Source organism: Neofelis nebulosa, chromosome 3 (genome assembly GCF_028018385.1).
Source record: "Neofelis nebulosa isolate mNeoNeb1 chromosome 3, mNeoNeb1.pri, whole genome shotgun sequence".
In the NCBI taxonomy this organism is placed as follows: Eukaryota; Metazoa; Chordata; class Mammalia; order Carnivora; family Felidae; genus Neofelis; species Neofelis nebulosa.
In genome coordinates, this window is record NC_080784.1 from 29,870,042 (window position 1) to 29,894,051 (window position 24,010).

Here is a 24,010-nt window from a genome sequence, read left to right on the forward strand (position 1 = left end):
TCCTCACAGGATTGGCAAGGCCTCTGGTGAGAAGTTTTGTATGTCGGAACTGATGACAGGAGATGCTGTTACAGAACTGTCCTTGACAGGGGCTAGGTGGGCCCTGCTTAACCATCTGAAACAAGATTGAGGGCCATTATTGTAAGGAGCAGTGGGGTTGGAGCGGTAGTGAGGTGGGCCTGAACTTCAGAGAGCTATGGAGATGGTTTTGTAGCACACAGTGTTATTGGGGTCCAAGTAGATGACGATTAACAAGAGCATTACAGACTTGATACTCTTAAGAGAAATTAGGGATGGATGATCAAGAGGCTGATCCCAATTAACCAAATAAAATGTCACTATCCTTACCCAATTTTTGGACTGAGTCAAGTCTCAGACACAGAAGCCATTGCCTGAAGAAGGTGATTCCCCTGAGGGAAAATGTTGAAGTGCTATGACAAGTGTAAACGTTAAGGAATTTCTCCATTCTCTTTCAAAGGGATGATGGCTATTTACTCAGGTAACCCAATACTGGGGAAACCCCAGGAAAAACCCTAGGAAATATTTCAAACTAATTAAAAACGAAAATACGACACATTGGAAGATGCAGCTGATGTCATGTATAGAGGGAATGTTTTAGCTTTAAATGTTTACATTTGAAAATTAGAAAGGTTTTATTGGAATGGACATACTTGGAAGTTGGTAGCACTCTCCTGTTGTTTCTTGGCCTATGGTTAAGAGCTGTCATGTGGGGGAAGCCTGAAAAGCTGTCCTACGTCTTGGCCAAGAGAGTAAATAAAAACACAATATTACAACCTAGAGTTGTTTCTGATATTAATGCCTTTCTCCAAACTTAAAAAAGGCAGCAATGGTCTTCATCAAATCCTCATTTAGTTCACCAGTCTTTTTTTTTTTTTTTAATTAAATTTTTTAAACATTTATTTATTTTTGAGACAGCATGAATGGGGGAGGGGCAGAGAGAGAGGGAGACACAGAATCAGAAGCAGGCTCCAGGCTCTGAGCCATCAGCCCAGAGCCCGACGCGGGGCTTGAACTCACGGACCGCGAGATTGTGACCTGAGCTGAAGTCGGACGCTCAACCGACAGAGCCACCCAGGCGCCCCTAGTTCACCAGTCTTGACAATGAAATGGTTTCTGGCAGATGATCATGGACTACTGCAGATACAATCAAGTAGTAGCATCAGTTGTGGTGGCTTTGCCAGACCTACTTCTTGCTAGAGCAGATTAACACAGCCTCAGAACTATGTATGCAGCCATCAATATGGTGAATGTCTTTTCATCCTTATCAAGAAAAGGATCAGAATCAGTTTTCACTCATGTGGACTAGATAACAGTATATATTTGTGATCTTGCCACCGGACTGTGCTAACTCTTCTTCCATCTGTTATAATACAGTATGAAGGGACTTAGACTATCTGGACACCATGCAGAACTTCACATCGGTTCCTTATGTTAATAAGTTTATTAGGCAGAATGGGAAATGGGTAGCAAGTACATGGGAAGGCACATGAGTTCCAGGGGTGGAGATAAACCCTATTTGTTGACACTGGGGAATGAAGTCAATATGCAAAGAGAAGCGTAGAAAAGCAGAACCAAAAGGAAGAATAAAGTAGAGGAAGGGGAGGGCTGTGGAGGAAAGAAACATGAGTATGACTTGTCTACTCTTGGACTTTCTAATCGTGTGAGTCAGTCAGTTTGGTCTAGAGCTGGATTGAGTTGAAGTTTTCTCACCTGCAACCATTGATGCTCATGACAGTCTGAAGAAATTCATTTTCGTAGAATTAAAATGAAGACACATTCTGGTATCTTTTTCTTTAGGGCATATATATCTTAGAGACTTTACAGCATTTTCAAATGATGTGGACCCATATCCCTTTCTCTCCATTTCACCCTGTTACTGAGAAGAGAAAATGAAGCAATCTCCTTTATACAGATCTCATGCTTTCTCATGCTTTCATTTTTATAGACTAGGAGAAATCTCAGTAGAAAACTGGCTCTGATACCTAATTGTTAGAATAATTGCTCTGAAACAATTTTTGCTAACAGTTTAGTAACCATTACCCTATATATAAAAATTATGGCCTAAGCAATTGAGCAAATCAACTTATTTAATTACATAGGAATATGCACAGTTTATTTTAGAGGGTTCATCAGCAAGACCTTTTTTTTTTCTTAATTTCTTTGGTGGCAGGAGTAGAATTTAGTGATTCATCACACGTAAAACCCAGTGTTCATCTCAAAAGTGCCTTCTTAATACCCATCACCCATTTAGCCCATGCCCCCACCCACCTCCCCTCCACCAACAGTCTGTTCTCTGTAGTTGAGTCTCTTATGGTTTACCTCCTTCTGTTTTTATCTTATTTTTCCTTCCCTTCCCCTGTGTTCATCTATGTTGTGTTTAAGTTACACATATGAATAGAAATCATATGGTATTTGTCTTTCTTTAATTGACTTATTTCACTTAGCACTGATACTAGTTTCATCCATGTTGCAAATGGCAAGATTTCATTCTTTTTGATCACTGAGTAATATTCCATTGTGTGTGTGTATTATATATAATATATATACATTACATACCATTTTTTCTGTATCCATTCATCAGTTGAGACATGTGGGCTTTTTCCATACTTTGGCTATTGTTTACAGTACTGCTGTAAACATTGGGGTGCATGTTCCCTTTTGAATCAGCATTTTTGTTTCCTTTGGATAAATACCTAGGAGTGCAATTGTTGGTCGTAGGGTAGGTCTATTTTTAATTTTTTGAGGAACCTCCTTACTGTTTTCCAGAGTAGCTGCACCAGTTTGCTTTCCCACCAATGGTGCAAAAGGGTTCTCTTTTCTCTGCATCCTTGCCAACATCTGTTGTTTCCTGAGTTGCTAATTTTAGCCATTGACAGATGTGAGGTGGTATCTGAGTGTGGTTTTGATTTGTATTTCCCTGATGATGAGTGATATTGAGCATCTTTTCATGTGTCTGTTCGCCATCTGAATGTTGTCTTTGGAAAAGTGTGTATTGTCTTCTGCCCATATCTTCACTGGATCATTTGTTTTTTTAGGTGTTGAGTTTGATAAGTTCTTTAGAGATTTTGGATACTAACCCTTTATCTGATATGTTGTTAGCAAATATCTTCTCCCATTCCATCCATTGCCTTGTAGTTTTGTTGATTGTTTCCTTTGCAGTACAGAAGCCTTTTATCTTGATGAGGTTCCAGTAGTTCATCTTTGCTTTTGTTTCCCTTGCTTCTGGAGATACATCTAGTAAGAAGTTCCTGTGGCTGAGGTCAAAGAGGTTGCTGCCTGTTTTCTCCTGTAGGATTTTGGTGGTTTCCTGTCTCACAATTAGGTCTTTCATCCATTTTGAGTTTCCTTTTCTGTATGGGGTAAGAAAGTGGTCCAATTTCATTCTTCTGTTTGCTGCTGTCCAGTTTTTCCAACGCCATTTTCTGAAGAGACTGTCTTTATTCCATTGGATATTCTTTCCTCCTTTGTCAAAGATTAGTTGGCCATACATTTGTGGGTCCATTTCTGGGTTCTCTATTCTGTTCCATTGGTCTGTGTGTCTGTTTTTGTGCCACTTTGCTGTCTTGATGATTAAAACTTTGTAATACAGCTTGAATTCTGGAATTGTGATACTTCCAGCTTTGGTTTTCTTTTTCAATGTTACTTTGGTTCTTAGGGGTCTTTTATGGTTCCATACAAATTTTAGGATTGTTCTAGCCCTGTGAAGAATGCTGGTGTTATTTTGATTAGGGATGGCATTTAATGTGTAGATTGCTTTGGGTAGTATACACATTTTAATGATATTCTTCCAATCCATGAGATATTTTTTCATTCTTAAAGTTATATGCATTATGAATACTTTATAGAAATTTATTTCTCTTTTGTTGAAAAGAGCACTTGGTAATACTTGCTTTAAACGTTTTCTGGGTTAATATTATTGTGGCTAATCTCTAAGGCAATAACCAGTTAGCAGTAACAGTGAGAAAAAGATTCTGTTCACAATAGTAATAAAAGGGAGAAAAAGTCTATGAATAACAATAAAATGAAATGTGGGAATCTCTATGGAGTAAATTATAAAACTCAACTGAGATATAATAGAATTGTGACAATGTAGATATAAAATGTTCTTGAAGGGAAGCAGGATTTATGTGAAAATGTCAATTCTTTCCAGATTTCCGTTTTAATGTAATAAAAATTCCGACAGGATATTTTTTCCTTGAAAATTGCCAAAATATCTTTTTAACATCATGTGAAAGAACATACATATGAGAAGAACAGCACTAAAAAATGCTGAAAAAAAAATGAGGCAGAAGCAACCTTCCCTGGATTCTACTGAAAATGTTAGCATCTCTTATAAAACTATAGCAATTAGATCTGCATGGTACTGGTAGATAAATGAATCAATAGATAATTTAGAAAAATAACTTGATGCAAATAAGATTTAATGCCTGAAAAGGAGGCAAAACAAATCAATAATAAAGGGTAGGATTATTAATTACATCTAAAATTAGAAAATGTTTTCAAGTTTTCTGTTACTAAATGATCATCTATTTTCTGATGGATTAAAACACTAAATGTCGGGGCGCCTGGGTGGCGCAGTCGGTTAAGCGTCCGACTTCAGCCAGGTCACGATCTCGCGGTCTGTGAGTTCGAGCCCCGCGTCGGGCTCTGGGCTGATGGCTTGGAGCCTGGAGCCTGCTTCCGATCCTGTGTCTCCCTCTCTCTCTGCCCCTCCCCCGTTCATGCTCTGTCTCTCTCTGTCCCAAAAATAAATAAAAAAAAAAAAAAAAAAAAAAAAACAAAAAACAAAAAAAAAACACTAAATGTCAACAAAACATGAAAATGATAGAAATATAGATGAATGTTATCTGATCCAGGGATGGGAAAGGATTTGTTAGCCTAGAGGCAATGAAAGAGAAGACTAATAGACTTGACTTCTCACATAAAAATGATCTTAAAAAGCCCACATTTTCTCTACTTAAAAATATAAAACAAAACAATACACAGTAAAAGGCATGCAACACATCGGGAAAGCATTTTTAACAAAAAAACCTAAGGTAATGTTATATTTGGCGTACAGAGATATATATTAAGACCAAAACTTAGAAAAGGAGGAAAAGAAACTTTTCTAAGAAACATTAAAAAAAAAAACAAAAACCCTTTAGGGCTCCTGGGTGGCTCAGTGGGTTAAGCATCCGACTTCAGCTCAGGTTACGATCTCACTGTCCGTGAGTTCGAGCCCCGTGTCGGGTTCTGGGCTGATGGATCAGAGCCTGGAGCCTGCTTCTGATTCTGTGTCTCCCTCTCTCTGCCCTTCCCCCATTCATGCTCTGTCTCAAAAATAAATAAACCTTAAAAAAAACATATTAAAAAAACCCTTTAATTTCAAAAAGAATGAAATTAATACAAAAAGAATGAGGTACTGTTTTATGTGTACACAGTCAACTCTTGAACAACATGGGTTTGAACTGTGAGGGTCCACTTACATGTGGATTTTTTTTGGATAAATACAGCACAGTACTGTCAATGTATTTTTCTCATGATTTCCTTACCATTTTCTCTTCTTTTACTTTATTGTAAAACTATAGTATATAATATATACACAAAATAGGTGTTAATCAGTTGTTATCAGTATTATGGTCAACAGTAGGCTGTTAGTCATTACTTTTTTTTTTTTAATGTTTTTCTTACAGTCGGAGAGGGAGAGGGAAAGCTGGAGAGGGGCAGAGGGAGAGGGAGAGGGAAAGCTGGGGAGGGGCAGAGGGAGAGGGAGAGGGAAAGCTGGGGAGGGGCAGAGGGAGAGGGAGAGGGAGAGGGAAAGCTGGGGAGGGGCAGAGGGAGAGGGAGAGGGAAAGCTGGGGAGGGGCAGAGGGAGAGGGAGAGGGAAAGCTGGGGAGGGGCAGAGGGAGAGGGAGAGGGAAAGCTGGGGAGGGGCAGAGGGAGAGGGAGAGGGAAAGCTGGGGAGGGGCAGAGGGAGAGGGAGAGGGAAAGCTGGGGAGGGGCAGAGGGAGAGGGAGAGGGAGAGGGAAAGCTGGGGAGGGGCAGAGGGAGAGGGAGAGGGAAAGCTGGGGAGGGGCAGAGGGAGAGGGAGAGGGAGAGGGAAAGCTGGGGAGGGGCAGAGGGAGAGGGAGAGGGAGAGGGAAAGCTGGGGAGGGGCAGAGGGAGAGGGAGAGGGAGAGGGAAAGCTGGGGAGGGGCAGAGGGAGAGGGAGACACAGAATCCCGAAGCAGGCTCCAGGCTCTGAGCTTTCAGCACAGAGCCCAACGTGGGGCTCGAACTCACAAACCATGAGATCATGACATAAGCTGAAGTTGAACGCTTACCCGACTGAGCCACCCAGGTGCCAGTGTCATTAACATTATTATTATTATTATTATTTTTTTTTACAGAATAAAAAGTTATGCATAGATTTTCGGCTGCATGGAGGGTGGTACCCCTAACTCTGGCATTGTTCAACTCTAGTTATCAAACAGCAAATGTCTAATGCTTGAGCACACTTGCTCTGAGTATAAATTTGTAATTAACTTCCTATATTAGATTATATATATGGAAAGCGCCCAAACTACTAATATTGTGTAACTTGGCACCTCGAGTTCTCAGAATCTTTCCTAAGGAAATGATCCAAAGTGCAGAAGAATTATGTGCATCCAGTGAAACAATTTTAAGATCCAATGAATGGGAAATAACTAAGGTAAATTGTTTTGCGTCCATATCGTGAGATGATTGGCCATTTAAATTATGCTTATAAAGAAGTTTTATTGCTTGTGTTACAATGAAATGTGAATAAATTAATATGCATATTTAAATACATTAGATAATTTCAGTGATACAATCATGGAAATGCATCAGAACTTTAGCTCTGGTAATCTTTTGATAGTTGGATTAGGAATGAATTACAAAAATTCTTCTTTCTGTATAGACCATGGGTACTTGATTGAAAAATAAGCTTTAAAAAAATTTTTTTTTTAAGCTATAAACTCATCAGGTATCTATAGCATGGGAATATCTGGAGCTTTCTGTTTGGAGGTCTGGGGTTCTATGACTCCATCGTAGATTTAAGGGGCTTTTTGTTTTAAACCCCAAAATAGCAGCAATAAAAACCAATTTCTGGAGGCATGGTTGAAATGGAGAGGGCTTTAAGAATTGAAGTGGGGGGGCGCCTGGGTGGCGCAGTCGGTTAAGCGTCCGACTTCAGCCAGGTCACGATCTCGCGGTCTGTGAGTTCGAGCCCCGCGTCGGGCTCTGGGCCGATGGCTCGGAGCCTGGAGCCTGTTTCCGATTCTGTGTCTCCCTCTCTCTCTGCCCCTCCCCCGTTCATGCTCTGTCTCTCTGTCCCAAAAATAAATAAAAAACGTTGGAAAAAAAAAAAATTAAAAAAAAAAAAAAAAAAAAAAAAAAAAAAAAAAAGAATTGAAGTGGGGTGTGGAGGTGAGAAGAGATGGCCTGAGCTGAGGAAGTGGATGGGATAGAAGGAAGAGTGGTAAGTGCAAGTGGGTGCACCTGCCTTGTGCTGCCTCTCAGCACTTGGGAGATCAAGGATCCCAGGGAAAGAAGGCTGGCCTGAAAGCGAAGTTGATATATACGAGTCCATACAGTAAGGAAGGTATAACTCTTGAGCTAAATTTTATGCTTGGTGAACAGAAAGTGGACTCAGAAATATTTTTAGGCTAGGGTTATCCCCAAGTTGATGGGAATGATGCTCACTAGTAATGACACTCCTCTCTTTTCTTATAATCACTACAAATCCTTGCATGGGCTTTAGAATGGGCCATGCTGAGGTAGGGTATGCGGAGGAGTCTCCGGGGAGAAGACTGGTGGGCAATAGGGCAGTAGGGTGGGTATTTAACTTCATTGATGTGTGGAAAAGATGTGTCCCTTAAGTTGGGAGGAAAGGTCTCATTGCAGATATACATTTCATTACTTAAAAATCACTTATTTCTGGGACACAAAATTATAAAAAACATCAGATAACTTGTGAAAAGCAATAGATTCAACATATGTACATAATGGGATAATTCAAATAATAATAATATATGAAGGTGTGGAATAGAAACAAAATATCCCTTCCCATTTCACGCACCGTCTCTCTAAAGGTTACCACTTAGCCTTTTCTCCATCCTATCAGAAAAAATTTTATGCATATACTAGTATGTTTATGCATTTATTCAGTAAGTATTCATTGAATGATTTCTCTGTACCAGGCATCACTTTAGTTTTATTGAGTATAGTTGACGTGCAATGTTATGTTAGTTGCTGGTGTAAGACTTAGTAATTTGACAAGTTTATATATCCTATGTTCACCACAAGTATAGTCACTGTCTGTCTCATTACGTTGCTATTAAAATACCATTGACTGTTTTCCTTATGCTCTACTTTTTATTCTCGTGACTTATTCCATAACTGGGAAGACCATATCTCCCTTTCCCCTTCACCCATTTTGCCCAAACTCTCAACTCCTTCCCCTCTGGCAACCATCAGTCTGTTCTCTGTAGTTCTGATTCTGCCTTTTTTTTTTTTTTTTTTAATGTTTGTTTATTTTTGAGAGAGAGAGAGAGAGAGAGACAGAGTGTGAGTGGGGGGAAGGGGAGAGAGAGAGGGAGACACAGAATCCGAAGCAGGTTCCAGGCTCTGAGCCGTCAGCACAGAGCCCGACATGGGGCTCGAACTCCTGGACTGTGATATCTTGAGCTGAAGTCAGATGCTTAACCGACTCAGCCACCCAGGTGCCCCTGCCTTTTGTTTGTTTATTCATTTTTTATATTCCATTTGTGAGTAGAATCCTATGGTATTTGTTTTTCTCAGTCTGACTTATTTCACTTAGCATAATGTTCCCTAGGTCCATCAAAGTTGTTTCAAGTGGCACAATCATCCTTTTTTATAGCTGTGTAATATTCCGTTGTTTATAAACCAAAGCCATTTGCCTATTTTTTTTAAGTTTATTTATTTTGAGAGAGAGAGAGAGTGAGAGTGTGTGCATAAGCAGGGGAGGGCAGAGAGAGGAGAGAGAGAATCCAAAGAAATCTGTGCTCACAGTATGGAGCCTGATATGGGTCTGGACCTCCTAAATTGTGAGATTGTGACCTGAGCCTTAATCAAGTCTAATGTTTATAACTGACTGAGCCACCCAGATGTCCTATCCATTTGTCTATTGATGAACATTTAAATTACTTCTGTGTTTTGGTTACTGTATATAATGCTGCTGCAATAAACATAAGGGTGAATGCACCTTTTTTTTTTTTTTTTTTTTTAATTTTTTTTTTCAGCGTTTTTTATTCATTCTTGGGACAGAGAGAGACACAGCATGAACGGGAGAGGGGCAGAGAGAGAGGGAGACACAGAATCGGAAACGGGCTCCAGGCTCTGGGCCATCAGCCCAGCCCAGAGCCTGACGCGGGGCTCGAACTCACGGACCGCGAGATCGTGACCTGGCCGAAGTCGGACGCTTAACCGACTGCGCCACCCAGGCGCCCCTGAATGCACCTTTTTGAGTTAGTGTTTTAGTTTTCCCTGGGTAAATAACAAATAGTGGAATTATTGCATCTTATGGTATTTTTATTTTTAATTTTTTGAGGAACCTCCATACTGTTTTCCACAGTGGTTGTACCAATTAAACTCCCACCAAATGTGTACGGAAGTCTGTTTTCTTCATCTCCTTGTTAACACTTGTTTCTCTTCTTCTTGATTTTAGCCATTCTAACAGGTGTAGGGTGATACCTCATTGTGGTTTTGATTTGCATTTCCCTGATGATTAGTGATGTTGAGCATCTTTTCATGTGTCTCTTATCCATCTGTATGTCTTTGGAAAAATGTCTACTTAGGTGTTCTGCCTTTTAAAATTGGATTTTTTTTTGGTGTTGAGTTATATGCTTTTTTTTTTTTTTTAAAAAAAAAAGGTTTATTTATTTTTAAGAGAGAGTGCATGAGTTGGGGAGGTGCAGAGAGAGAGGGAGACAGAGGATCTGAAACGGACTCAGTGCTGACAGCAGAGAGCCCAACGTGGGGCTCAAACTCACCAACTTTGAGATCATGACCTGAGCCAAAGTCAGATGCTTAACTGACTAAGCCATTGAGGTGCCCTTGTATGATTTCTTCATATATTTTGGATATTAAACCCTTATTGGGTATATCATTTTCAAATATGTTCCATTCCTCAGGTTGTCTTTTATTTTTTTGGGTGGTTTACTTTGCTGTGCAAAAGCAGTTTATTTTGATGTAGTCCCAATAGTTTATTTTTGCTTTTGTTTCCCTTGCCTTAGGAGTTGTATCTAGAAATATGTTGCTATGGCTGATGTAAGAGAAAATAGTGCCTATGTTATCTTTTAGGATTTTTAGGTTTCAGGTCTCACATTTAGGTCTTTAATCCATTTTCAGTATGTGTGTGTATGGTGTTAGAAGGTAGTCCAGTTTCGTTTTTTCAGATGGATCCATCCAGTTTTCCCAGCACCATTTATTGAAAAGACCATCTTTTCCCCATTGTATATTCTTGCCTCATTTGTCCTAGATTGACCATATAAATATGTGTTTATTTCTGAGGTCTTTATCCTGTTCTACTGAACTATGTGCCTATTTTTGTACCAGTACCATACTGTTCTGCTTCCTACAGCTTTGCAGTATATCTTGAAATCTGCAATTGTGATACCTCCATCTTTATTCTTTCTCAGGATTGTTTTGGCTATTCAGGGTCTTCTGTGGTTCCATACAAGTTTTAGTACTATTTATTCTAGTTTTGCAAAACATGCTGCTGCTATTTTGATAGGGATTGCATTTAATCTATAGGTAGCTTTGAGTAATATGGACATTTTGATCATATTCTTCCATTGTATGAACACAGACTATCTTTCCATTGGTGTCCTCTTCAATTTCTTTCATCATTATTTTTTTTTGAACTTTCTTTTTTTTTTTTTTAATTTTTTTTTCAACGTTTTTTATTTATTTTTGGGACAGAGAGAGACAGAGCATGAATGGGGGAGGGGCAGAGAGAGAGGGAGACACAGAATCGGAAACAGGCTCCAGGCTCCGAGCCATCAGCCCAGAGCCTGACGCGGGGCTCAAACTCACGGACCGCGAGATCGTGACCTGGCTGAAGTCGGATGCTTAACCGACTGCGCCACCCAGGCACCCCATTTTTTGAACTTTATTTCAAGAGAGAAAGAGAGCATGAGTCGGGGAGGGGAAGGGAGAAAGGAAGACACAGAATCCAATGCCGTCTCCAGGCTCTGAGCTGTCAGCACAGACCCCACCACAGCCCGACGTGGGGCTTGAACTCACTAGCCATGAGATCATGACCTGAGCTGAAGTCAGACGCCCAACCGACTGAGCCACCCATGTGCCCCTTTCATCAGTATTTTAAAGCTTTCAGGATAAAAGTCTTTGACCTTTTTGTTTTTTCCTAGATATTTTTGTCTTTGTGGTACGATTGTAAATGGTGTTTTTAAAATTTCTGAGATTTCCTTGTTAGTGTATAGAAATGTTAGTTATTTCTGGATATAATTTTTGTATCCTGCCACTTTACTGAATTTTTAAAATTAAGCCTAGTAGCTTTTTTGTGGAATCTTGATGATTGTTCATACATACTATTGTGTCCTCTTTGAATAGTTACCATTTAACTTTTTTTTTTTTTTAACCACCATGGATACTTATTTTTTTCTTGTCCGATTGCTGTGGCTAGCACTTCTAGTTCCATGTTGAATAAAAAGTGGTGAGGGGCGCCTGGGTGGCGCAGTCGGTTAAGCGTCCGACTTCAGCCAGGTCACGATCTCGCGGTCCGTGAGTTCGAGGCCCGCGTCAGGCTCTGGGCTGATGGCTCGGAGCCTGGAGCCTGTTTCCGATTCTGTGTCTCCCTCTCTCTCTGCCCCTCCCCCGTTCATGCTCTGTCTCTCTCTGTCCCAAAAATAAATAAAAAACGTTGAAAAAAAAATTAAAAAAAAAAAGTGGTGAGAATGGACATCCTTGTCTTGTTCCTGATATTAGAGGGAAATCTTTCAGTTTTTCCCATTGAGGGTGATGCTAGCTATGGATTTTTCATATATGGCCTTAATTATCTTTGAGGTACTTTTCCTCTAAACCTATTTTGTTGAACTTTTTTTTTTTTTTTAAATCACAAATGGGTGTTGAATCTTGTCAGGTACTTACAAGTTTAAGGTATATGATGTGTTTTGATATTTGTATATATTGTGAAATACCACAAGTTTGGTTAACAGCCATTACCTCATATAGTTACAAGTATTCTTTTGTTTGTGATGAGAACTTTTAAGATTGACTTTCTTAGCAACTTTCAAATACATAATACAGTATTATAAACCATAGTCATCATATTGTACATTACACCCCCATAAATTATTCATCTTGTAACTGGAAGTTTGTACTGTTTGACCACCCTCACCCAGTTCCCCCAACTCTCTGGACTTCTGGAAACCATCAATCTCATTTCTGTTTCTATGAGTTTGATTTTTTTTTTTTTTTTTTTTTTTTTTTTTTAGATTCCACATGTAAGTGAGATTGTATGGTATACATCTTTCTCTGACTTATTTCACTTAACATGGATGGACCTTGAGGGCATTATGCTATCACAAATAGCAGGGTATTTTTCCTTATGGCTGAATATTATTCGTGTGTGTGTGTGTGTGTGTGTGTGTGTGTGTGAGAGAGAGAGAGAGAGAGAGAGAGAGAGAATATATAAATTACATTTAAAAAAAATTTTTTTTTTAACGTTTATTTTTGAGACAGACCGAGCATGAACGGGGGAGGGGCAGACAGAGAGGGAGACACAGATCGGAAGCAGGCTCCAGGCTCCGAGCCATCAGCCCAGAGCCCGACGCGGGGCTCGAACTCACGGTCTGTGAGATCATGACTTGAGCTGAAGTCGGACACTCAACCGACCGAGCCACCCAGGTGCCCCGAAATTATATTTTTTTTTTATTCATTCAACTCCGAGATATTTGGCTTGGGAAACTTGAAAGACGATGTTGCAGTTTACTCAGATAGGAAGATAGGAAGATGATGAGAGGAACAGATTGGAGGAAGTGTGCTGAAACTGGGTGCTTCGGTTTGGGTCAATTTGAGAGACACCTATTGGGCAATCAAGTTGAAATGTGGAATAGATGGTTATATATACACATCTTGAAGCCAGAACTTTAAAATAAATGTGAGAGTCAGTAGCATGGATATGGTTTTATGTATAGTATACATGTGTAGTATACATTTGCCAAAAAACTTTTAGAAATTCAAATTTGATATATAATGAGATTAGTATAATGTGCCAAAGGAACAAAAAATTTTAGAATAACAGAAAAGTTTGCAGACTTCAATACTCTATTAAAGGCCTAAACCAGGAAAAGAAGTAAGAACCCCTGAAAATGGTTATCATGGAGACTTCACCATTCCAGGAATGATAAGCTGAGTGGAACTGATTGTGACCTGGAGCCCTGTAGAAAGGATGGGATGGCAGCCAAAGCAGACTTTGTCCCTAGGGCTTTGAGAAGCCACCTCCTATAAAGGAAAGGAATCAGATATCTTCTCAGAGAACCACCACCAAATTCACAATACACTCAGCTTTCCTTTGTCTAGTCTATTCTTTTTCTGAGTCTGATGTCCAGGATGTTTCCCACAGGAAAAGGTTAATAAGAGATCAAGATGGGTGGGATGATAGAAGAATGGAGGTGGGGCGTTGGCTCCATGGGCTAGAAGGGGAACAAGCAGGAATATGGGTAGCTGAGAAAGAACTATATAGAAGAAAAGGTACCTTTGGTAGAAGGAGGTGATCAAAAGGGTAAGAACAGAGTGATGTTAAATGATGGATTGAAGAGACCTTAATTTTTCTTTCTGTCCTTCCCAATTCCCACTAAATTGATAGTAAAGTAACTATAACCATACCATTTTAGAGAATGGGAGAAGAGGCAACAATGGTTTGGAGATGTCAATAAATTCTTGAAAGACTGGAAGGAGAACAGAAGATGGAAACCAAGTGCTGCTGATGGGAATTTAGACCTGTTCAGGATTTAATAGCAAGAGGTACCATGGAGGATTAGGTTGAGTCATGGGACCAAAAACAGGGTGATAAGGCTACCTGAATCTTCTATGTCCTATAGTCGGCCTCCACACTCCCTATCCCCTGCCTCACCCGAAAAGCCAGACTTAAACTCCAGAGAATTTAAAATGGAGAGGGTCTGGTTTAATGGACAGCAGGTAACTAACTGTATTTATAGTTGCTGTTATATGTGTGTGTGTGTGTGTGTGTGTGTGTGTGTGTGTATATATGTACTATATAGTATACGATATATACAGTGTACACAGTAGTGATTTTTGTCTTTTAAACTTTTATCATGGTCTTCCCCAAAGTTTTTGTTAAGGCATTTATATTCAATTTTCTTTATTTTCTTTTTAAAAAATGCTTGTTGTTTTATTTATTTAGAGTAGTGGAGGGGTGTATGTATAGAGAGAATTCTAAGCAGGCTCTTTACTGTCAGTGCAGAGCCCAATGTGGGGCTTGAACCCACAAACCTTGAGACCATGACCTGAGCCAAACACAAGAGACATTTAACCCAACAGAGCCACACAGGTGCCCCTCAATTTTCTTTTTTTTTAATCATTTTTTAAAATTCAAGTTAGTTAATATACAGTGTAGTATTGGTTTTAGGAGTAGAACCCAGTAATTCATCACTTATAACACCCAGTGCTCGTCCCAACAAGTGCCCTCCTTAATGGCCATCACCCATTTAGCCCATCCTCCACCCATTTTTGTGTGTTCTTTGTATTTAAGAGTCTGTAATGGTTTGCCTCTCTCTGTTTTTTGTCTTTATTTTCCTTCCCTCCCCCTATGTTCACCTGTTGTGTTTCTTAAATTCCACATGAATGGAATCATACAGTATTAGTCTTTCTCTGCCCAACTTATTTAAAATTTTTTTTTCAACGTTTTTTATTTATTTTTGGGACAGAGAGAGACAGAGCATGAACGGGGGAGGGGCAGAGAGAGAGGGAGACACAGAACCGGAAACAGGCTCCAGGCTCTGAGCCATCAGCCCAGAGCCTGACGCGGGGCTCGAACTCACGGACCGCGAGATCGTGACCTGGCTGAAGTCGGACGCTTAACCGACTGCGCCACCCAGGCGTCCCTGCCCAACTTATTTTGCTTAGCATAATACACTAGTTCCATCCACATCCTTGCAAATGACAAGATTTCATTCTTTTGATCTCCGAGTAGTATTCCATTGTGTAGATATATACCACTTGTTAATCTGTTCATCAGTTGATGGACATTTGGGGGTCTTTCCATAATTTGGCTACTGTTGATACACTGCTGTAAACATTGGGGTGCTTGTGCCTCTTTGAATCAGCATTTTTGTATCCTTCGGATAAATACATAGGCAATTGCTGGGTCATAGGGTAGGTCTATTTTGAATTTTTTGAGGAACCTCCATACTTTTTCCAGAGTGGCTGAACCAGCTTGCATTCCCACCAGCAGTGCAAAAGTTCCTCTCTTTCTCTGCATCCTCACCAGCATCTGTTGTTTCCTGAGTTATTAATTTTAGCTATTCTGACAGGTGTGAGATTTGTATCTCCCTGATGATGAGTGATGTTAAGCATTTTTTCATGTGTCTGTTAGCCATCTGGATGTCTTTGGAAAAGTGTCTATTCATATCTTCTGCCCATTTCTTCACTGTATTGTTTGTTTTTCTGGGTGTTAATTTTGAGAAGTTCTTTATAGATTTTGGATACTAACTCTTTATCCAATGTCATTTGCAAATATCTTCTCCTATTCTGTTAGTTGCATTGTAGTTTTGCTGATTGTTTCCCTCACTGTGCAGAAGCTTTTCATCTTGATGAGGTCCCAATAGTTCATTTTTGCTTTTATTTCCTTTGCCTCCAGAGACAGGTCAGGTAAGAAGTTACCACGGCTGAGGTCACAGGTTGCTGCTTGTTTTCTCCTCTAGGATTTTGATGGTTTCCTCACATTTAGGTCTTCATCCACTTTGAGTTTATTTTGTTTACGGTATAAGAAAGTAGTCCAGTTTCATTCTGCATGTCACTCTATTTTCCCAACACCATTTGCTGAAAAGACTGTCTTTTTTCCACTGGATGTTTTTTCTGCTTCCTCCAAGATTAGTAGGCTATACATTTGTGGGTCCCATTCTGGGTTCTCTATTCTCTTCCATTGACGTATGTCTGTTTTTGTGCCAATACCATACTGTCTTGATGATTAAAACTTTGTAATACAGCTTGAAGTCTGGAATTGTGATTCCAGCTCCAGCTTTGGTTTTCTTTTTCAGCATTTCTTTGAATATTCAGGGTCTTTCCTGGTTTCATAAAAATTTTAGGATTGTTTATTTTAGCTCTGTGAAGAATGCTGGTGTTATTTTGGTAGGGATTGCATTGAATGTATAGATTGCTTTGGGTAGTATTGGTAGTATTGGCATTTTAACAATATTTATTCTTGCAATCCATGAGCATGGAATGTTTTTCCATTTTGTTGTGTCTTCTTCAATGTCTTTCATAAGCTTTCTATAGTTTTCAGCATACATATCTTTTCTCTCCTTGGTTAGGTTTACTCCTAGGTTATCTTATGGTTTTTGGTGCTACTGTAAATGGGATCAATTCCTTGATTTCTCTTTCTACTGCTTCATTATTGGTGTATAGTAATGCAACCAATTTCTGTACATTCATTTTTATATCCTGCAACTTTGCTGAACTCATGTATTAGTTCTAGCAGTTTTTTGGTGGACTCTTTAGGGTTGTTTTTTTTTTTTTTTTTTTAAATGTAGAGTATCAGGTCATCTATGAAGAGTGGAAGTTTGACTTCTTCCTTGCCAATTTGTTTGCCTTTTATCTCTTTTTGTTGTCTGATTGCTGAGGCTAGGATTTCCAGTACTATGTTGGACAGTAGTGGTGACAGTGGACATCCCTGTCCTGTTTCTGACCTTTGGGGGAGAGCTCTTAGTTTTTTCCCATTGAGGATGATATTAGCTGCGAGCCTTTCATATATGGCTTTTATGATGTTGAGATATGTTCCTTCTACCCCTACTTTCTTAAGGGTTTTTATCAAGAAAGAGTGTTCTATTTTGTCCAATGCTTTTTCTTCATCTATATTGACAGGATCATATGGTTCTTATCCTTTCTTTTATTAATATGGTATATCACATTGATTTTTGCAAATGTTGAACCAGCCATGCAGCCCAGGAATAAATCCTACTTGATCATGGTGAATAATTCTTTTAGTGTATTGTTGAATTTGATTTGCTAGTATATTGTTGAGAATTTTTGCATCCAGATTCATCCGGAATATTGTTCTGTAACTCTCCTTTTTAGGGGGGTCTTCATCTGGTTTTGGAATCAAGGTAATGCCTCATAGAGTAAGTTTAGAAGCTTTCCTTCCATTTCTCATTTTTGCAACAGCTTCAGAAGAATAGGTATTAACTGTGCTTTAAAGGTCTGGTAGAATTCCCCTGGGAAGCCATCTGGCCCAGGGCTCTTATTTATTAGGAGATTTTTGATAACTGATTCAATTTCTTTGCTGGTTATGGGTCTACTCAAAGTTTCTATTCCTGTTTGGGTTTTGGTAGTGCGTGTCTAGGAATTTGTCCATTTCTTCCAGATTGTCCAGTTTGTTGACATATACTGTTTCATAGTATTGTCTAATAATTGTATTTCTGTGGTGTTGGTTGTGATCTTTAATTAATGATTTTATCTATTTGGGTCCTCTCTTTTTGAGAAGTCTGGCCAGGGGTTTATCAATTTTGATTATTCTTTCACAAAACCAGCTTTTAGTTTCATTTATCTGTTTTACTGTTTTTGGCTTTTGTTTTTTTGATTTGTTTATCATTTACTTCTCATTTGTTTATTTTTAGACAGCGAGTGGGGGAGGGGCAGAGAGAGAGGGAGACACAGAATCTGAAACAGGTTCTCAAGGCTCTGAGCTGTCAGCACAGAGCCCGAAGTGGGGTTTGAACCCACGAACCGTGAGCTGAAGTTGGAGACTTATCCAACTGAGCCACCCAGGTGCCCTGTACTACTCTAATTTTTATTTCCCTTTTCTGCTGGTTTTGGGCGTGATATGTGACTCCTTTTCTAGCTCCTTTAGGTTGTAAGGTTACATGTGTATATGGAACCTTTTTTGCTTCTTGAGATAGGCCTGAATCCCAGAGATAGCCTGTATCCCAAAGGGTTTAGACTGTCCGGCTTTCATTTTGTTGGCTTTCATGTTTTCTTTTTTTTTAAATTCTTCTTTAATTTCCTTGTTAACCCATTCATTTTTCAGTAATAGGTTCTTTAACCTCCATCTTTGAGGGCTTTCCAAATTTTTTCTTGTGGTTGATTCAAGTTTCGTAGTGTTGTAATCTGAAAATATGCATGCTATGATCTTGATCGTTTTATGCCTGTGGAAGGCTGATTTGTGGTCCCGTATGTGATTTATTCTGGAAAATGTTCCATGTGAACTTGAAGGATCTGTATTCTGCTTTAGGATGAAATGTTCTGACTATATCTTTTAAGTCCATCTGGTCCAGTGTGTCATTCAAAGCCATTGTTTCCTTGTTGATTTTCTGTTTAGGTGATCTGTCCATTGTTGCAAGTGGAGTATTAAAGTCTCCTACTATAATGGTATTATTATCAATGAATTTGTTTGTGATTGGTTTATATGCATCTTGGTTGGGGGCATAAATATTTTTAATTGTTAGATCTTCTTGATGGATAGACTCTTTAATTATGATATAATGTCCTGCTTTGTCTCTTGTTATGGTCTTTGTTTTAAAATCTAGCTTGTCTGATACAGGTATGGGCACTTTGGCTTTCTTTTGACCTCTATTAGCATGATAGATGGTTCTCCATCCCCTCACTTTCAATGAATCTCCTGTAGGCAGCAAATAGATGGATCTTGTTGTGGTTTTTGTTTTTGTTCTTTTTTAAAATCCATTCTGTTATCCTGTGTCTTTTGATTGGAGCATGTAGTCCATTTACATTCAGTGTGATTTTTGAAACATGAGAATTTAGTGACATTGTGTTACCTGTAGAGTTGGAATTTCTGGTGATGTTCTCTGGTCCTTTGTAGTCTTTGCTGCTTTATACTCAAAGGGTCCCCCCCCCCCCCATTAAAATTTCTTGCAGGGTCTGATTAGTGGTCACAATCTCCTTTAGTTTTTGTTTGTCTGGGAAAGTCTTAATCTCTCCTGTTCTGATGACAGCCTCCCTGGATAAAGAATTCTTGGCTGCATATTTTCTATTTAGCACATTGAATATTTCCTGTCACTCCCTTCTGGCCTGCCAAGTTTCCATGGACAGGTCTGCTATTAACCTTATGTGTCTACCTTTGTAGGTTAAGGACCTTTTGTTTCTAGCTGCTTTCAGAATTCTCTTTATCTTTGTATTCTGCAAGTTTCACTATGATATGTTGTCATGTTGACCTGTTTTTGTTGATTTTGAAAGGAGTTCTTTGTGCCTCTTGGACTGGGATGATTCTTTCCTTCCCCCAGGTTAGGGAGGTTCTCAGCTATAATTTTTTCAAATAAACCTTGTGACCTTTTTTCTTGCTCTTCACCTGGGACTCCTATGATACAGATAACTGTTTTGTTTCATGGAGTCACTTAGTTCTCTAAGTCTCCCCTTGTGATCTAGTAATCTACTTTCCCTCTTTTTTCCAGCTTCATTATTTTCCATAATTTAATTTTCTATTTCACCTTTTCTCTCTTCTGCTTCTTCAGTCCTTGCAGTTACTATATCTAGCTTATTTTGCATCTCAGTTACAACATTTTAAAATTCATCCTGACCAGTTCTTTGATCTCTGGTGTCTTCTATGCTTTTTGTTCAAGCTCAGGTAGTAGTATTATGACTGTTACTCTGAATTCTTGTTCAGATATATTGTTTATATCTGTTTTGGGCAAGTCCCTGGCTGTGATTTATTCCTGACCTTTCTTTTGGGGAGAATTGCTGTGTCTTGTCATTTTGGCTCAGTTTCTGTCTTTTGTATATTTTAAAAGCTTGTTATGCGTCCTGCATCTGAGAGTACTTCTGTATTAAAAAGGGGTCATCCACTGTCTAGGGCCTGGCACTTCAAGAAGTGTTTCTGGTATATGCTGTTAAACCTTGCTGTTGCATTTTAGCTGTTCTTTCCCACCGGTCGGTCCTCTGCAGAGCTCCTCCTTGCTTGCAGTAGTGAAGTGTTTGGACCTAAGTGTGCTGTGCTGTGATTTGATTTGTTTGTTGAAGTAACACTGGAAAAAAGGAAAAAGGGGTGAACTCTGATCTCATAAAAAGAGGGACAGAAAGGGGACAAAAGAAAAGCAAATAGAGAATCATAAAACTATAAGACTTATTCCAAGGAAAAAGGAGAATAAAGAAAAACAAGGAAGAGAAAAAAAAAGAATAAAAAGAATAAAAAAGCCTGATTCAGAAAGAAAAAAAGATAAAAGATAAAATGAAACGACAAAAAAACAAATCAGAAACTATGAGCCTGATTCCACAAGAAAGGGGAAAAAAAAGGAAAAAGTTGTCTGTTCGTGTCTGGGTGGTGCTGGCTGTGCTGGTCTGGGAAAGAGGCTGGCTGTGTAGGCTCAGAGGCAGTCTTGCCCTAGTAAATAAGCAGTTGCCAGGGATAGAGGGGCAGGGTTTGGTGTAAGTATGTCCTACCCCCTTGGGGCCCACTGTGCTGTTTTCTGGAGTCTCACTTTGCTGGTGTGGGGGGAATAATGGCATCACTCCAATCTCTCATCCCCAGACTGGGGATCTCAACCCCAGCTGCTCAGGCAGTCCTCGCAGAATAGCAAGCGCTGTCAGTTCACCCTGTGGCACAACTATCCTGCACCGTCTCGTTGGTGCACATGGCTAGGATTTAAAATCTAAGATCTTAAAGGACCTGCCACTTGCTACATGGCTGGGATTCAAAACCCACCCTTAAAAGACCCTGCATGGCGTGGATCCACTCACCTCCTCTGGATAGAGCCTCTCCACCCCGTTGATGAAGGCCTTTAGGTGGTGCCTGCAGGGTCTTTTGTCCTTGGGGAGGCAATAAACTCTCTTCCAAAAGTACTCCAGAAAGGGGATTGTTCTCTCCTAGTATATCCCGGAGATTGCTACACCACACTATGCTCTCCCTCCCCCTCCCCAGGAGCGTGCTTCTCTGGAGAAAGTTGGGTATTTCCAGAATCCCCAAGTTTGACCTCCACACACTGTTCATAAAAACTGGGACACCCAGTACTTACTGCTCTCCAGTTTGTTGTCCAGAGAGGTTTCCCTCTGTGCTAACTCAGTGTCCCACTATCTTAACCCCCAACCCCCCCCCCCCCCCCCCCCGCCCTGCTCTTTCTCCCTTTTGTTTCTCCATGGAAGGAGTTTACTTCCCTCCAGGGGTCCTTGGTTTTTTTCTCCCCCAACTCACATCCATGCACCTCACTCCTGCCAACCTGTCTCCCTCCAACTATGGAGAACCTTCTGCCACTCCACAGATCGATTTCTTGGGTGTTCCAAGTAATCTGACCTCAATCCAGCTGTGTTTGAGGGATGTGGGAAGTCAGGATCCCCCTCCTTCTCTGCCATCTTAACTACTTCAAGCATTTATACTCAATTTTCTTTACTTCTGTCCTTTCTATACTTTGTTTTCTTAACTGAGCTTTTCATAGGAACTATTTTTATCTTAGGCTTCTTCCTTGAGAGACTCCTTCACAGAAGGGGTCTTTTGATTAGCATTTTCATGGGATAGAAATAATCCACACTCTGTGTCCACTAACTTCTCTCCAAACCTCCTTTCACATCAATTTTTCCCATCTAGTTGCTTACAGGTCCCTTACCATCTGGCCAAACCATCAGCTATTTACCATGAATTGGGAATTTTCATACCTCAGACCATCTTCCAATCTTGACCAGTATGGTAACATGGTCCTGGAAATTCTGATTTACTTATATATTTCAGAGCTCTCTGTAAATCAGGGGAAAATACTTTTCTTCCTCAACTTAACATAGGGACCTCCTTATGAGGTCATAAGGGTGTGTTAATGGCAACATGGCAGAGCAGTGTGAGTAAGTACACTAGGAATGGAAAGCAAACTCCTACATTTTATGCCTTAACATCTATTCAAATTCAATCCCATTTATGCTTCTTACTTTTGATTATAGAATCCTACTGGGCGCTCTACTCTTTATGGCTTAGGGGATTAGCTAATACCTAACTCAGGAGGGGTCACTCTAGTCGCATATTAATTTGGTGTCCCGTGGTCAAGCACTGATTCTCTCCCAAGGTCTGGTAGCTACTCAAAAGTTTTAATCAAAAGCATACTTACTTGATAAAACTCTATGGGATTTTGCTGTGATTGTTCTACTGGTACTTGTTACAATCTTCACACAGTGTCTTGGTAGACTATGCACATTTGAGAACTGTTGAATTTGCTAGGCCAAAGTTCACTTGCTCTGCAACTGGATGGCTAGAGAGCCTTCTCTTGCTCTGAGCCCACTCATTGATGACTCAGTAAGTGTAACCCATCCAAATATGGTATATATTTTACATATAATACAAGTGGGACACAAAAATTGATCAGTGATGCATTGGTGAGATTAACATACAGCAATTTGTCTTATATATTAGAGATGATAGCCTAGTATGGCTCAGACCATTGGACTCCTAGGAACTTAGCCCCTGAATTGGATTTATTTCTCATCTGCTGGCATGCATGTATCTGGGTACCTGATGCTTCTCACCAGGTCCAATCAGCATGAGATCATCAGTGTACTAGACCATCGGAATGTCATGTGGGATTGTAAAGCAATTTTGGAGGATGAAATAGCACTGTGTCAGTTTTGAAAATTAGGTTAAAGGGGCTTTGATCTATCATTATGAAGAGACCACATTTGGAACAGGATCTCCAATTAAAGTTCTCACCTGTTTTAGTTTGCAGTGATTCAGTGCTGTCTTCCAAGATCCAGTGGTCTTCTGGCATAGACCAGGTGGTGAGTCAAATGGCTCTCTAATATAAATCACCAATTCTGTATTTCTAAGTTATTCCTGATAACATTAAACTCATAATTTTTCATAAGGAGATATATATGGTATTACTTTTGATAGTATTTTGATAAGGATTGGGGACCAGGGGCTTCCACTTTGCCTCTTTTAGCATAATAATTCTTACTCAATGGGTCAGGAAGCTAATGTGGATGTTCTGTCAGTTACTGAGTATATCTATTCAACGATATGCCTAGAAACAAGAAAAATATCTCTGTGATAGGTCCAGCATTCCATTGGACTATGTGGGGACTTAAGTCATAACTGTATTTGCTACATGACTTCCATAAACTCCTACCATGATCTCAGTATTGCACTAAGTAAGTTCTAGGTTCACAGGATTAGCCTTCGGTCAGAACCAGTGGATAGGAAGACTCAGCTTCATAAAGGTGTCAGTAATGACCCATATATAGGTGACCATACTGATGGTTAAAGGTTCTCCATTGCAGTGCCAGTAAATCCTGTTGGTTCAATTGTCTATCAACATGGAGAAATGGATTTTGACCCTTAGCTAACATAATGCACAAAAGCAAATTCCAGGTGAATTCATAGATCTTGACATGAAAGGTAAAACAATAATGTTCTTAGAAAAAATAGAATTTTTATAATCTGAGCAGAGGATATCTAGGACAGACTTCTGAGTGGTACACAAATACAGATACAGAAAGGGCCAAGCATAAAGGAAAAATTGATAATTGGACCATATTAAAATGAAGTGAATGTTTAAAAGAAGGATTTAGAAATTGAAAGGGAAAGCCTCAAATAGGACTCATGTCCACAATGAGAACACCTACAAATGAATAAGAAAAAGAAAAAATAACCAACAGAAAATGAGTAAAGATGTGAACTCAAAAGAGCATGTCTAAATTGGAAGAAACACATGAAATGTTGGTCAAATTCACTAGCCATTACAGAAATGCAAATTAAAATCACAATGTAATACACACATATACATGTCAGAATGACTAAATTGGAAGAGACTAAGGATCAAGTGTTGTCAAGGATGTGGGGCAATTTGAATTGTCATATACTTAA

General features: G+C 39.6%; 1 long non-coding RNA gene across 2 annotated transcripts; it reads right to left on the bottom strand.

The window, feature by feature from the left end:
* Positions 1 to 929: 929 nt before the first annotated feature.
* Positions 930 to 21,892, bottom strand: LOC131506531 (uncharacterized). Of its 2 annotated transcripts, none has more exons than XR_009259002.1 (4): positions 21,820 to 21,892; positions 20,911 to 20,979; positions 1,732 to 1,897; positions 930 to 1,155 (listed from the first exon to the last, which is right to left on the bottom strand). It is a non-coding gene; the product is annotated as an uncharacterized LOC131506531 (long non-coding RNA). The 2 variants fall into 2 exon arrangements; XR_009259003.1 differs by having other exon boundaries at positions 930 to 1,281.
* Positions 21,893 to 24,010: the final 2,118 nt, after the last annotated feature.